Below are 16,524 nucleotides of genomic sequence, written 5' to 3' on the forward strand. Positions count from 1 at the left end.
CTATTGTTTTAGTCTTGTCATAAAAAGCACATCCCCTCTTCTGTAATGACAGTAAACAAATATATGAATGTGCTGCCTGCCATGTGTGTGTGTGGGGTGGTTGCTGTATAGTCCAGTTTCCTCCTGGGTTTTGCTGTAGGGTGTAGCTCCCGGTTCCTACGCGTCAGCCATGTTGGAATGCTCTCCCCCAGGATGCAGTGCTCCTGTGTCAGAGAGCGCAGCCGGAGAAGAATTGAGACTGCACTAGAGGCAGGTAGGGGCAAGATCCCTTACACCAACTAATCGCAAAATTAACGGGATTAAAGCACTTTATAACAACAAAGCGCACCGGGAACCGAAAGACACAACCTCAGACTGTCGCCAGGGCCCAGAAAAGTGAGTTTTGTTGTTTTGTTTGTATTTTTTTTAGATTGAAGGGTTTAATTTGCTAAAAACATTTTGTAACTAGTATGGAAATGTGTGTGTTATAGTCTTCTTAGCTGTCGGAGGGGGCTGTGACACTGGTTTTTATGTTTCCATTCTGGTCTCGGAGAAGGTCTGAAAAAACCCAAAGGAACTGACCGTTGCAGTTTGGAAAATGATTGTATTTATGTTTCAAATGTGGGACATTCAGATGCAAACGTGCTCTTGTAACGTTCTCTGAAACAACATATCTGCCTAACACTACTGTCTACCGACTTTGCCCTTTTCCTTCGCCTTTCTCGAAAACTAAGTCGAGTACCTACAACTGTTGTACACACTGTACAGATTATTATTATTATTTTTTTTTTGATGCAGAAAATTAACCAAATTGCTCTGTAGATTTTACGCAGGAATGCTTTGAAACCATCTTTTTTTTTTTCCTAACCCAGTGTGCTTTGAAATTGACTGCAGTACTGTATACTGACTGGCTGACACTGTAGCAGCAAATATGACAAACTGGGATTCGGTTATCAGCCCCAGAATCGAGCAAATCAATGCATGATGTTTATATTAGACAATAATTGAAAGGTTACACTTTATTAAATAGCCCCAGAATCGAGCATCGTCGTTAAATCAATATGATGTTAGAAGTATTAGAAATTGTTACCTTATATTATATATATATATATATTATTATATATATATATATATATATATATATATATATATATATATATATATAAATATATATCTATTAAATAAGATTATATATGATAAATTAATTGCCTTTCTTTCTAGCAGATCCTCCCCTTTGCTAAAGTATTTGTTGTGCATAGAATAGGAAATTGTAGTAGAGAAGGCTGGGTTATTTTTAGACGCAATTGCCTCCACATTGCATGTACTACAAATACCACTACTTCCGTTGCTGCTTGGGCAATTATTAAATTATTACACGTATAAATCTGGTAAATTCAAAACCAGAAAGGGCTGCAGCTGGCCTCTACACCTATTTATAATACCAGCGACATGCTACTGCAAATTCAAAAGCTCTTGCCGAATTACAATGGAGCAGTCCAACCAGTCACAGTTTTAGAAGAAGTTTTAAATGGTGAAGGGTTTCAGTTTAGAGCAGTGATTGCCAGTACCCCTGGTATTGAGATCTGGTATGGTGAATCTCAGTGAGCTCAGCAATAAGGTGAATAAGAATACAATGAAGTCAACTGTTTATTTACCACTTATCTGGCTTTGAGTCAGTGGTGTCCAGTACATTGAGTTAGCAATACTTAAAAATACTTTATAAAGTTGAAAAACTTATCAGACCTGGAAGCTGGTGTATATATTGTGATATTTTTTGTCCAATAAAAATCATCCATTAGCATTAACACTGAGCATTTTTAATGAACTAAAATTAAAGAAACATCTTAGTCAAGTACACAAAATGTTTTCCCCTTTTGCTTGCTTATGTGTTATGGCTTGTTCAGATTTGCCCCTAGATCCACAAAAAAATCTCTTGTGATCCACCAGTGCATAGCGATCCAAGTTTTGTAGGCAATCTTTACATCAGTGATATAGTACTATCCTCTTTGGGGTAGTATGCAACAAATGTGTCATTAGCTTTGCAGAAGAGATCCATTTATTTAAATAATGCAGCAGGAAGCATGTATTAAACTGTGCGGACTGGTGCACAATTACACTGCGCTGATTACAGGGCCAGGATGTTCTACCTCCTTTTACATCCCTCTGGATTTGAGGAGGAAGACGCCTTTTTCCTTACAATAGCAATGGCTTCATATCCTTGTTTGTCTTTGTCTTAAAGCTGCAGTGTCCCTTTTTTCTGTAAATACTTTTCTGCAATGCTTAAGAAAAAAAAGCCTACAATACATGCAAGTTTTTTTAGGAGTGAACATGTAGCTTACTACAGTACATCCTTGCCATAATTTATATTTTGCCCCATTTTTGTTTTTCTTCTGTGTCTTTGGGGTAGATGTTTTTTATACCTTTGACTGTCACGACTATATACCTCAGTGGTTGATATGGGTGCTGGTTTATAAAGAAATTCCTGCAGTAATTGCTGTGTTTTAATGTACTGTTCGGTGAAGAATGAGGCCAGCCTTAAATGTGAATGCCAATTTTAGTTCCAAAGGCTTAAACCCATACATTGGAATCTTTGCAAACACTACCTACAGTATATAGATGAATCAGACATAACAGTTCTGTAGATATTTCTGTGTACTAACCTTGCAGTTCAAACCATAACTAAAAACACAGGAAATGTGCCTAGCTGAGCAGGCAGCCAGGTACAGCAGTAAATTGCCAGTCAGTTTGATTATTTGTATTCTCAGTGAAAAAACTAATGCAAGAAAATGTAAGGTATTTTTAGTGCCAGTTTGAGCCCTTTTCCAGTACAGTATAGATAGAGTAGGTTACATCAGAAAGCCAGAAAAGGAAATTGCATGTTCTAACAGTATTGAATTTCATACTGACAAAAAACAGCTGTATTTTCTCAGTGGATCCTGAAGATAACAGTATAATTTTTTGTCCATGTAGCCACGGGCTATACCCCTAATTGTCCTTGTTCAGATAGTTATTGATAATTAGAACTGTAAAGGATGCTGTCTTTGTGGTGCTTTGCTTGGTGTTTTACAGATCACAAAAGCTTCCTACTACTTTTTAATAAATAAATAAATTTGTTTTTATATAGTGTCTTTCATAGTGGACCACCATCACAAAATGCTTTACAAGATAGGAGACTAGGGTGTGTGATCTGTGCATCAGCTGTAGGGTCACTTACAAGAACGTCTCACCCAAAAGATGGAGCACAAGGAGGTTAAGTGACTTGCTCAGGGTCACACAGTGAGTCAGTGGCTGAGCTGGGATTTGAACCGGGGCCCTCCTGGTTACAAGCCTGTTTCTTTAACCACTGGACCACACAGCCTCACAGTATAAGAATCCATTATTCTTATACTGTGAACAGCTGGTTTCTATGGTAGCTTCAGCTGCTTGAACGTGGATTTACTTTTATAATCAAATGTTAATATACTGTAAGTACAACTGTTGGGGTAATTCTTGCATGTACTGTATTAGCCTATATTTGAGATGCAAAACTCCCTAAACGTTGGCAGAGGTATTTGTGATGGAAGGTGGCTTCAGCAGAACACTGATAAAGCGACACACAGTATACTGAATTGCATGACATTCACTTTTTTTATTGTAGGTATTGCTGTTCATGCAGAGTATATGATACCATTGTACAGTATATAGACTACTTTGTTCTAAAACTATGACGAATGTGTGGACCTTTCTTATACCGGTTAAGCAAATTTATTTGAACTTTATTTGAATCTCCTGATATTACGTTCTCAAAAGAAAAAGAATGGGTAACAGAAATTAATTTGTCACTTAAAAAAAAAAAACTTGAGAGGGCCTCTCTCATAAGAGATGTGCACCTCACTTCCTCAGGTCACCTGGCCTCTTGACCGAAACCAAAAATATAGTATTGAGTAGAGCACAGGCATTGTTACCTAAAAACAGGTTTCTTTAAAACAGGGGTGGCCAAAGTTGGTCCTTCCACTCCTGGTCTTTGTTCCAACCCCGTTTGTACAATGGAGAGGGAAACCATCCTTCTGTGCAGTTATGTTGCCTTGCTGTTAATAAATAGTATGTTTTAAAACAGGGGTGTCCAGTTACAGTCCTGGAGGGCCATTCCACCCCAGGGTTAACAGGTACAATGATATCATTAAATACTTCAGGGTCTGGATGGAGGGTTAATTGGTTCAGTTAAACAATTTTGAACAGGGTTGGAACCAAAACTAGGAGTGGAAGCCAACTTTGGCCACCCCTAAGTTAGAGCATTGGAGTTGTACAGTTTTTTTTTTTTTTTTTTTTTTTTTTTAAATATGATTTTTTTTAAATGTCTGTGTTTTAACTTTGTAACCGAAAACACAAACGTTTATTATGGCATCCTCAAATAATATGTGCCGTGCTCCAAATTATTTGCAACTTTTTTTTTCATGGCCATGGTAACTTTATCATGGAATTGCCCAAATATAAAAGTGTAAAAACAAGAGACAACATGGACAGTCTTTTCCGCACCCATCACCCAAGAGCAGCTGTAAGGGCGTCCCCTTACAGTAAGTGTTTCAGCAGCTGTGCTCACCCTTACTGAGAGCCAGGCAAGCTGATGCAGGCCTAATGCATGTACTGGCAAGGTAAGGTCCATGTATGTAATGGAAACAGTTTACAAGTCCTAAACACTAACAGCCTAGTGACCAGTGAAGGATATTTATTAGCTGCATTTGTGTAATGTGGAAAAGCAGAGCTGTGTGTGAAGAAATAAATAACATTAAACCCTAGGCTACTTTTTCAAAAGAGGAATGAAGGAGAGAGCACAGGGCCACTTTGATAATGCATTATGTATTGCTTGTTAAAAACAAGGTTAGCAACTAAAACATGGCGTAAAATAGCATGAGGAAATCAGTAATACTAGAATGTTCTACTGTGCACAGCTCTGGGACTGAATCCACCTCCATAAGCCCTTGAAAGCTTGGTCATATAAATTTATTGCATTCAAATTAAATATGTTTATTATATATTTTCATCAGTGTATTTAATGGATATGAAGGAATACTTCAGTGTTAAACTATGTAGCAAATGATCAAAGTGTTCTACGTTAATTTAATCAGAACCTCATTCTGTACACCACAGCAGTGTTCCTCATCCTGCTGCCTGTGATTCAATCAGAACCTCATTCTGTACACCACAGCAGTGTTCCTCCTCATGCTGCCTATGATTCAATCAGAACCTCATTCTGTAAACCACAGCCGTGTTCCTCATCATGCTGCCTATGATTCAATCAGAACCTCATTCTGTACACCACAGCAGTGTTCCTCATCATGCTGCCTATGATTCAATCAGAACCTCATTCTGTACACCACAGCAGTGTTCCTCCTCATTCTGCCTATGATTCAATCAGAACCTCATTCTGTAAACCACAGCCGTGTTCCTCATCCTGCTGCCTGTGATTCAATCAGAACCTCATTCCGTACACCACAGCAGTGTTCCTCATCATGCTGCCAATGATTCAATCAGAAGCTCATTCTGTACACCACAGCAGTGTTCCTCATCATGCTGCCTATGATTCAATCAGAAGCTCATTCTGTACACCACAGCAGTGTTCCTCATCCTGCTGCCTGTGATTCAATCAGAACCTCATTCCGTACACCACAGCAGTGTTCCTCATCCTGCTGCCTGTGATTCAATCAGAACCTCATTCTGTACACCACAGCCGTGTTCCTCCTCATGTTGCCTATGATTCAATCAGAACCTCATTCTGTAAACCACAGCTGTGTTCCTCATCATGCTGCCTATGATTCAATCAGAACCTCATTCTGTACACCACAGCAGTGTTCCTCCTCATGCTGCCTATGATTCAATCAGAACCTCATTCCGTACACCACAGCAGTGTTCCTCCTCATGCTGCCTATGATTCAATCAGAACCTCATTCCGTACACCACAGCAGTGTTCCTCCTCATGCTGCCTATGATTCAATCAGAACCTCATTTTGTACACCACAGCAGTGTTCCTCATCGTGCTGCCTATGATTCAATCAGAACCTCATTCTGTACACCACAGCAGTGTTCCTCCTCATGCTGCCTATGATTCAATCAGAACCTCATTCTGTAAACCACAGCAGTGTTCCTCCTCATGCTGCCTATGATTCAATCAGAACCTCATTCTGTAAACCACAGCGTGTTCCTCATCATGCTGCCTATGATTCAATCACAACCTCATTCTGTACACCACAGCAGTGTTCCTCGTCATGCTGCCTATGATTCTGTCGGAACCTCATTTTGTTCCATCAGTGTTCCTCGTCATGTGCCTGTAACCACATCTGGCCCGTGGCAGACAATTTATTGGGCTGCAGAGCAATGCCATAATAGTAACTCATGTGGCTCGCCACACAATTTTAGGGCAGACCACGTTTACTGTATTCATACAGAATGCATGACATAGGCACCTGTACATACATATAGCACCGGTACTGTACGTATGTGTAAAGGTATCATTTTTGGAATCCAGTTATGCTTTTCTTTAAGCCCTAGTAATGTAGCACTAAGCATGTAGTATGTAGTCTGATAATGCCATAATACATATGTAGATTTCCTTATTCATGACCTTTAGTTTTAAAGTGTCCAGAGACTGCAGATAGATGATGCCCATGTTAGCTAGTACTCCAGCTTCTGCAGTTAAATGAAGTGTGTAAGCAGCTTGGCAGGGAAAGGGTTAAAGAGCGAGATTAGAAATGGTACTGTGACGTTTCTTGAGCAGTCGCACTTGTTTTTCAGAATGTCATTCTCAACAATATACCGGCACACACTAAATGTACTGTATGACTGGTGTTACCTTAGCATTGATTTCCTTAATTAAAGTAAAGTTTTAGGGGAGGTAAACTGTATTTACCGTATAATCGTAAATCTCGAAAAACTACTCACTTCTAAATCTTTTGTAGTCATTTTTGTATTACTTTAGTATAAATACATGTTAATTTGGATTCATATGTTGTTTTTTTCGGACTTTATGTGAATGAAACACACAAAAGCGCCCGTTTTCTCATTGGAAATAGTGATATTTTGAAATATCACTGTCCTGGTCACAAAAGCAAAGTCTGTGGGGAATAATAGCCATTTTCTATACTTTTGAGGATTAAGCAATTAGGAAATAACACTTACTACCCAGGAACAAAAATTGTGTTACATAGTGTTACTACTAAAACGTACAAAATGCCATTGAGGCAAGTAAGGGAACACAGTATTAATACAATAATAATACGAATTGCAGGTATTTCTTACCCTACCAGTGTCTTGTATGCATTAATACAATACACAATAAAACACTGATTTAAGAGAAATAAATGACTTGTTTCAAACCTGTGCTTTAATGTAGTCTATATTCAGGATTCAGATTGAATTACTCTATATAGTATGACTGAACCAGGCTTGCAGTCCAGCATTCAGGTACCAGTAACATATGAGATACTGTATATGATGGCCTGTATTGAGAATATGAGCTTTTAAACGCTTGGTCATTCTAATATTACTTAAAGTGGGTTGCCCATAAATAAACTGAGGGGCTGATATATGAAGTGCTCCTGATCCACGTCATTACTGCATTTACTTAGCACTCTGGAAATCCGTGTCAGGAAGAAGTAGTGATAGAGAGGACTCTCTCTTCCCTCCAGAAGCATGCCATGTTATAAAACCCATTTTCGCAGAACTTTGGAAAATTGCTTTTTTGTTGTGTACAGTACAGAGCTGCATGGGTTAAACTAGGTTTGTGTCCTGCATTGGAACGCTATACAGGTAAGACAGACATTAGGAAAGTATCTTGTGCCACAAATGGTGAGAAAGTATATGGAGGTGGCCTTTGATCTAAAAGGGTAGGAGAGGATCTCAAGTAACATTCTCATTTTAAAGCTTTCTAACATTGCTTATGTAAATGAGGTCGAGTAACAGCTGTTGGTCCACTGGCTCTGGAATCGCACTATTGGCTATCGCAGGAAACATTACTTGACTATGATCAGAACAGTCAGATGGAGGCTAGAATTAATTTATAAAATATAGGTGTCAAATGGATTCTTTTATATATTCTTATAAATATTTTGAACAAGAAGCAGATGTGTAATATTTTATTTTTATGAAAACTGTCGGGTCATCTTCACCTACAGTGTGTTATTCGAAAGTGACCCAGAGTTCTGTGCATGTCTTGTGTCATTGGGAGGTGCTGTGCTGGTGCTGTGCTGTACTCTACTGTAGGGGATTTGGTGCAGGAATGCCTGAAGTATGACTGCAGCAGAGGTAAGTGGACACACCAGGATGATGTTGATAATTAATGGCTGGGGTTCCTGCTGATGGACGTCCTGGAAATTAATGATTTCTGTGTTTAGCATTTTTGTCTTCAAAGTTATACTGCGCTTTGGGCAGGAAAGCATTTTTGTTTTCTGCAGTCTCCATGATTAACAGGATGTGTTTCTAGTCTGGCTGCAGTAGAACTTCCTTCCTTTCATCATTTTAGACTAGCTTGGTGAATACATTGTCTGTTTCAGTGCTTTATAGTCCACCAATAGTATACTGTATATACAGTACACACAAATATCTAGCCCTACTGTCCTGCAGTACTGTACAATGGATCTGCTCAGTGCTTAGACTACAGTACTAAAACAGAAATAAAGCCCTTGCAAAGTTGACTTCTTGTTGCTGCAAATAACACTTGAGGACTAACTCTAGCACACTGTAAAAAAAAAAAAATATATGTTTTAGTAAACTGAATTTACCCCATTGGGCCACCATGTGTCACTGTGTGCTAGTTAAATTCAATAGAAGAAAATGGATACATATACATACTGTATATAGGCCTGTATTCAGGGAAGTGGTCTTCATTTAAAATTCCTAGTTCTAATCCACTTGCTGTACAGACTGATACATATACATGGATTGATGTACAGTATGAGCATGTTTATTTATAACATGACCTACAGCAGGGTTTCCCAATCTTGGTCCTGGGGACCCACGGTCTTCTGGTTTTCATTCCAACTGTGTTCTGAATTACTTACTTACTTAGACTTTGTCCTTCACTTTTCTCCCCCTCGAGTTCTTTTGAGCAGCTACTTCATGCACCTTGTTCTGTTGGAAGCTTTCTAACAAATGTCAAGCTTAGTTTGCTCAGCCCTGCAGGTTCTACAATTTCAGGGTGTTCTTGGCTCAAGTTAGGTAGTGTGAAATTGCAGCAGGAATGCTCTGAGATAAGATATTATAGTCCCTGTGTAGGGCTTTGCAGGGATTAGTTCTGGGCTTAGAACATTCAGTGTTTTTGTACTTCGTTAACACTGTGCTTTCCCAGCCATGTTTTCAGTTTGGAGACAGTGAATATGACCTACAGTCAGGGCCGGCCTCAAGGCAAGATGAGTGAGGCGGTTGCCTAGGGCCCCCACCCTTTAGGACTGGACTGCCGTGAGACTTAATGTGTTCGTTATGTGCACGCAAAACGCTCAGGGGTGCAAATAGGGCGATATAGTGCTAGATTCTAGCAGTAGGGTACCTCATATAGCACCAGCAACATTAAATTCTGGCGCCAGTAAACATGTTTAATTAGTAACCATAGATGATGATAGTTTCTCATTGGGTCTGGACTACTCACATGACCTGCCCACACTCACCCACATACACAGGAGAGAAGGTTTGTGTCGTGTGGGAAAGTGATAGCAAACATGTCGTAGTGCACTTTGCACTTTACACAGTTATCATCAGCAAGTCAAATGGTTATATGGGCAAGTGGTAGACTTAACAGGTAACAACACATTGTAAACCTCTTCATTTTACAGTGAAAGTTAGCTTTGCAAGTTTATAAACACATTTTGTTCATTATAAAATACTCATGCTTTGGTTAGACTCATATAATCATGGATTTATGTTAATCTAATCCATTAGCACAAAGCTGATCAGGAGTTGCTGTTTTGTTAATGTGTCGCATTTGGGCTACTCGGGTCTCTTCGGTTTCTTAATACAGCAATGTTGGTGTAAAATACTCTTTCTGAATGGACTAATCTATATATATATATAATATATAATCTAAAACACCCTGTTATAAGTACATGTTTGTTTACAAATTCCTCTTCTTAAAGAATGTTACAGGCTGCTGTGAGTCTTGCCACGGAGAGAGATGTAGCACAATTTCCCTTTTACAAAATATGACAAATATGGGTGTGATTAGGTATGGGGTACATTTTGTTAAAAGTATTTACTGTAACACAAAACACTAAAAACTAATTGTAGAGGGGGGGGGCGCAAAGTGTTTTTATTTATTTATTTGTTTATGTATGTATTTATTTCTGCCTGGTTCTTCTCGTCGCCAACCTGTCAGAACCCACATAGTCGTGCATTACAGTATTTTTCAATAGGCGTATTGGGGCAGGGTCATTTTAGAAAAAGTTAAATTCCGAGGGCTTTGAATTGGTGAATTATATAAAATATAATATATAATATCACTAATGTTATTTACCGTATCTGAATGTTAGTATATGTAGGTGCCAGTGGTGGTTTGTCATAAGAGGCTACAGAGGCTAAGCCTACGTGTATTTTTGTAAAAGTAAAAAAGCTTACCTCACGTCATGCTTTCTAAGGTCTACTGCTATTGGCTAAAATGTAGCCTCAGAATGAGTGGGATTCTGTGTGTCTTCCACCTGCAATCATCCTCTGTCTGTCAAGTTTTACTGTATTTTTATTGGCTACACGATGCAAGCTTGCGGCTAGCCTCTACCACTCATAATTAGATTTAATCATGAGATATCTGTTGCCAGGCAGATTATAGGTCACGTGTGGCTACTCCTCTTAAGTTTTGAATTCCATACGGTACGTTGTAGATTTTTTTTTTTTTAATGCCATTTTTTTTACTTATATTCCTTATTCCTCGCTTTCAGTTGAGGGTGGGGGGAAAAAAAAAAGCCTACATTGGACCTTCTTCAACGGGGAGGACCAAAACAAAATGGCCTTTTTAATTGCTCGTGTTATGAAGAAAACAAAACTGTGAGTATTCACTGTTTGGTTTTTCAAACTGGCTTGTCCTCTTCCCCGTGGATTTCTGTGAGCTACAGTGATTTAAAAAATCTTCCACAAGCTGTAAAAAAAAGTTTTTTCTGTTATATTCTGTTGCTTGCCTTATGTTCTGCTTATACTGTACTACTGTATTACATTACGAAGTACCTTTTGAAAAGTTTTTATTGCGTATAATAAAAATACAAAAATGTATTTATATATTTATTTAGCTTCCCCACTTATTAAAGTCAGGAGCCGCTACTGGTAGGTGCATATGATTACATGATGCACCTATATACTAAATATAAGATGCGGTTGCTACTGTAGCATTCATTTAATGTTCTGGACCCTGCATTTAATCATCACCGAGTAGGACCAGCCCTGCCTACAGTAGTTGATGTGTTACAGTACACATCAGTACAGTGGCAAATGACTGGGTGTACAAGTTATGAATGTCATTTGTAATAGTCTGATCCATTCCAGGTGTTTTCTTTATAGGACGTACTGTAGTTTCATTTGTTTTTTGAAAGGTTGATTGACACTAAAGCCTTTTTATAAATGTTGCGTTATACTCAAACTGTTTTGTTCTGACACAGTAAGTTTGTGCTGAATCAAGGCTAATCTACTGTAAACCAATGTTGCGCACTATACACTTTGTTCTACATGAATCCTGAGTGATCTTTGCAGCACAGTTGCAGTAATAATGAATATTTGCTGATCAGATTGCCTTTTCTTTCCTCCTTTGTTGGAGGTATGTTTCTTTTAATAACTCTAAAGATCACCCACCAGGGACATGCCACAAACTGCAAAGGAAGGACAGTCATCCTATTTCTGGGGTGAGAAGAGATAAACAAACCCTTAAGGACATGCATGAGAAGTGTGACTTTTTGATTCGGCTGTGGCTGTGAAACAGGATAGCAGATGGATAGTGCAACACAGCTGACTTCAGATAAAACCTCAAGTCTTGGGGTGGCAAGAATAACTGCACAGCAGATTGATTTATTCCATGTAACCATTGGCAGAAGAGTTGAGTCCATGTCAGGACTAGCAAACCAGTATGAGTACCTTTTCTGTTTTTTACACTGGTCCCCAATCTTGCGCTTTACCGTAACTTGGAGTTATGATATACTGCTGAAGAGAATTGCAGTTCAGTCAGCTGATTTGTGGAATGCATTGTAAATATTTCACAGTACATAAAAACTGACACAATACTGCACCATGCAGGTAGAATAAAGATAATACATTTTGTTTTGATTTTTTTTCTTAAGTACACACTTGGCATTTTTGTTTGTAGTGGGTTTTTTTTAAGTCTAACTCATCATACCTTGAGGGCAGGCTAATAAAAAGCCTATTTTAAGAAACTCACAGTTTTCATGGCGTTTTTAAAGTTACCAAAACAAGAGCTGCACCACCTAGGTGGTGGTGTCTGTGTTTCCTAAAAACAAAGAAGCTCGGCGTACTGTAATTCAGCCTTTGTGAATTGTTGCTGTAGTTGCATTAGGGGGCTTGTCACGTTTGCCTCATCTACAGTAGTTTTCATTTTGTGCAGTGTCTTAAGTAGTTGTTGATTTAAAGCATTTTTCTGGTTATTTGTGACAAGGAACATGTTTTGATCTGCCTGTTGGAATTGAAAGTATGTCTTCACCTTGCTGGTTTTAGTAATTAATGTAAGCAAGGGAAGAGGGGGGAGAGAGAGAGAACTGCAAAGTGCAGTTCTACATTAAAGAAGTACTGTAAGCTGAATGAGGATTATTTCGGAGCAATATCCCTGTTTTTATGCTTTGGAAATGCAGTTTTGGGATTTTCTGAACTGTACAGCTGGAGGTATGTGATAAATGATTCTGCTTCATCTTTTTTGTTTTGCGCTTTGTGGATGCTTGCATCCTTGTTTTATCTTTGTAGTAATCTAGAGATTTCCAGGAGCTGACATTTGAAGACCATGCTGTGTGTCTGAAGCTGGCTGGGGCATTTCATGCACAAGACCAAATGTGCTTGAGCTGGGGTGAGGAATTTGTTAAAAGCTTGCCCTAAACAAGAGGCAGCTTGTGTGGAACTTCATGACTGCTGCAGATCTTTGAAACAAACAAAAAACAAAAAACTGGCTTGTAACACAAACTAAAACATACTGTATGCAAGTGTTGGCAGATATACCATACTCGGTGAAACAGCTGTGCTGTACCAATCTAAAACAATTTCTGTTTTTTAAAAATACAATTGTGTACAAAAGCAATATAACTGCATAATGTTTTAGTTATTTCCTTTGCTGTGCAAGATTTCGCAATGCTGGCTGTAAACCTGGAGAAATATTTGTCTCAAGGACAAAGAGACTACTTTACATACTTTAACTGATAAAGAAACAAAATTCTTTCTACCGTACAGTGCTTAATAGAATATGGTAAAAAGACTGTGAGGCTTAGAACATCTGAATCGTAGTTCCATGGTTTTCGTGATTTACAGGTGTCATTGATTAAAATTGGTGTTGGTACTGTACTCCTTTTTATGCAGGTACATCACCTTTGTTTGAGCTGCAACTACAGCAGCTGTTGCAATATAATTAACTACTTGGTGCTTAGCCCAGCTCACCAACATGACCATAGTTGGTGCTGGCAGTATTTGCTGAAAAGATTTAAAGGATTGAGTAATCATGTGGGCTGAATTAACACCTCCACACCCCAGGATGGCCCGTCCAGATCAGATGTGCAGAGTACTCTTCTGAAGCCTGGCAGTGTACAGTTCCAAGTCTGCAGACACAGCCTGTTGTAGCGGTGCTCTTCAGTCATTTCATCGGTCCTTGGCACTTGCTAGGATGACAGGCTTTAATCAGCCTTAAAAATGAACACTTCAGGTATTTTGCATTTAGCAAAACATTTGCACTGCAATGCAATTATTTCTGCTTTGAAGCCAACAAAATCGCACAGTAAGGCAAGTCACACCTACAACAGTCTATCCCACAATCTCACACATAGTGTGTTTGTCAGGCAACACAATAAACTGTATAAAATAATTCTGCATTTCAATTACTCTCTACTACAGCATATAACAGTGGATACTGAGACTTTTTTTTGTTAAGTCTATGTTCTTTATATATTAACAATGGGCAAAAGTTACATTATAGGTATCAAGAAATAATATTATAAAATCAGTGACAAAAGTAGAGAAATCGTTCAAACAGGACAACATGCTTAAAACAATCATACAAACTGATACAAAATAAAACTATAAAGTTCTGATTGGTATGTACAGTAGCTACTCTACCACCATGAAATGCTAGAAATGAAAAACCATTAAGTTACTAAGTATCCAGTATGTTGTTGTCTTGTTAATCTTTGGCAGTGGAGCTGTGCACTGTAGTAATAGTAATGTATCCGTGGTTGTATACTGAATGCCAGGAATATGGTACAGTCAGGCTGCAGTAAGTGATAAAGCAGTACAGCAGGTCAGGGTTGCTGAAACAATGGGTGTCGGTCTCTGTCATGATGGTGGGAAACATTCCAATGGATCTGACTCTGCTGATGACCGTTTTCCTCTAGAAAAGAATGGGGGTTTGAGTGATCTTTAGGATATTGTCTGTAATTATAAAGTCTTGCTATTGGATGAATCACAGGCAGGTACAAAGAAAAGAAGTGGGTCAGCTATGTACACACAAACTGTGGAGAATTTAAAGAATTGTGTGCTGCGAATGTGATACAGTACTAAATAATAAATGTAAATTGTGATTGCGTAGCAACTTATATTTAATTACGCAGGCTTCATATTTCAGAAATGAAACTAATGATAGAAACTGTACAGTATTTCACAGTCTCTGCAGGATTGTCATGTGCCCCTTCCTCAGTTGCTTTAAAGGATGTTGCTCTTTTTTAATTAACTCTGGCCATTTAGAGTGCCCCCAATTTTCTTACCAATTTAAAATGTCCAATTACGTTCCCTCACAGCAGCAGTTCAACAACTGCTCAGGAGAACTGAAGGCTTAGTGGGCGTCCTCAGATCCCACAACCAAGCCAATTTTGTCTTCTACACCCATGAACTCGAGAGCAGATGTCAGTGAGCTACCAGTTTCTGCAGCACAAAGGCCAGCCCTGCAGGTGCACACCTGAGCTCATTAGGCGCCTGGCCGGTAGGGTCCGCTGTAGAGGAGAAACAGTCCCCGCCTGTTCTGCCTCCCTAACCCACGGGCGCACTATGTGATGCTCCCTCCAGAATCCCCGGCGAAGACGTGAGCCTGCATTCCCCTGACTGTGTGACTCCCCTTGCACACCATGTGGCCATGCTTTTACCTTGGGAGACATTCAGGAAGCCCCACCCTGGCCAGTTTTGTGGCCGAGAACATTGCGCTTTCTCAGTGCAAGTTTATTTATTCTTGTTGAGCCCTGCCAAGCCAGTGGGGAAACTTGACTCTCCTGGTAATAATACTGTAATTGTTACATTATGAGAGAGGGCAGTGCTATGTTTGTCCAAGCGATGGGATTTTGGACTGTGGAAATCATGTACACTTTCAAATGTTTGTTAAAGTAACGCAGTACTTAGCTGGTAGACTAATCAAATGATGTAAGCTTAACTTTGAACTCAAACTCAAAGCATTCAACCAAAACTTGAGGGCTGGTGGGAGGGGCGTGGATAAAAAGAAAGACTGCTGGCAAAAGGCCATCCTGATGACTTAGGCAAAATTTTAAATTGAAGTGTAGTATACACCACAGCTGAAAGAATTCATCCATTGCACATTGCAACTTGAGGGTGACGAGAAGACTCTACAAGTGGAATGCTTTATGAAATTATTCATGCAAATAAAACTGCAAAAACGACAAACAAGAGTTTGTAGAAGTGGGTCCACTTTGCGTAGTACAGTAATCCGGTAAAAAAAAAAAAAAAAAAAGTGGTACACCTTTTACTAATACAGTAACATTGAATCATGCTTTCTTGTGAGTTGATATCTTATTAGCATACAGTAAATCTGGGGTACGAATGCTCTTTTACCAGTTACTGTACAGTATGGTATACTGTTTTTTTCAGTTTGTGTTGGAGTCATGCACTCACTGCTTTTCTGTACTCGAAAAACATAAACATACATAAATTACTGTTATGTTAGTGTTTGTCACTCAAAGGTATTATAACGGCACGATAGCACTGTTATAGGTAAGAGCAGCTGGCAGAGCCTTATTTAAACTCGATTTTGAGGGATGTGTTTTCTTGGCCGTTTCAAAACCGATCATGACGGCATTTCATAAAAAAAAAAAAGTGCTGAAAATGTAGTCTTTTTTTTTTTTTTTTTTTTTTTTTTTTTTTGTGCTAAAATAACTCCAACGAGTGTTTGTTTAAACACCGTATCTGGCAGGCGGACAGTACGCACTGGCTGGTGTGCCTTTATTTGGAACGTAAAAATCTGATAAAGTATTTAGCAAGTTACTTTAATTTCCTTGTGCACGCATGGTTTGTTTTTGCTAACTTGTAACTTACGCATGGGCAGTCGGGCTCCACCTTCAGGAGTAACTTAGTGGGTATTCATCAGTTTAATAATTCTCTGTGGGTAATTTGAATTCC

General features: G+C 38.9%; 1 protein-coding gene across 2 annotated transcripts in view; it reads left to right on the top strand.

Annotated features, from left to right (window-relative positions):
* The first annotated feature begins 187 nt into the window (after window positions 1-187).
* The window catches only part of LOC121315174 (focal adhesion kinase 1), a 185,298-nt gene continuing 168,961 nt past the window's right edge, over window positions 188-16,524 (top strand). Inside the window, exon 1 of one of the 2 annotated variants that reach the window (XM_041249201.1) lies at window positions 188-375. The gene's annotated coding sequence lies outside the window, so the exon portion shown is untranslated. The remainder of the gene's footprint in view (window positions 376-16,524) is intronic. The other variant, XM_041249200.1, reaches the window with a different exon arrangement.

This window comes from Polyodon spathula, chromosome 4 (assembly GCF_017654505.1).
Source record: "Polyodon spathula isolate WHYD16114869_AA chromosome 4, ASM1765450v1, whole genome shotgun sequence".
Lineage (NCBI taxonomy): Eukaryota > Metazoa > Chordata > Actinopteri > Acipenseriformes > Polyodontidae > Polyodon > Polyodon spathula.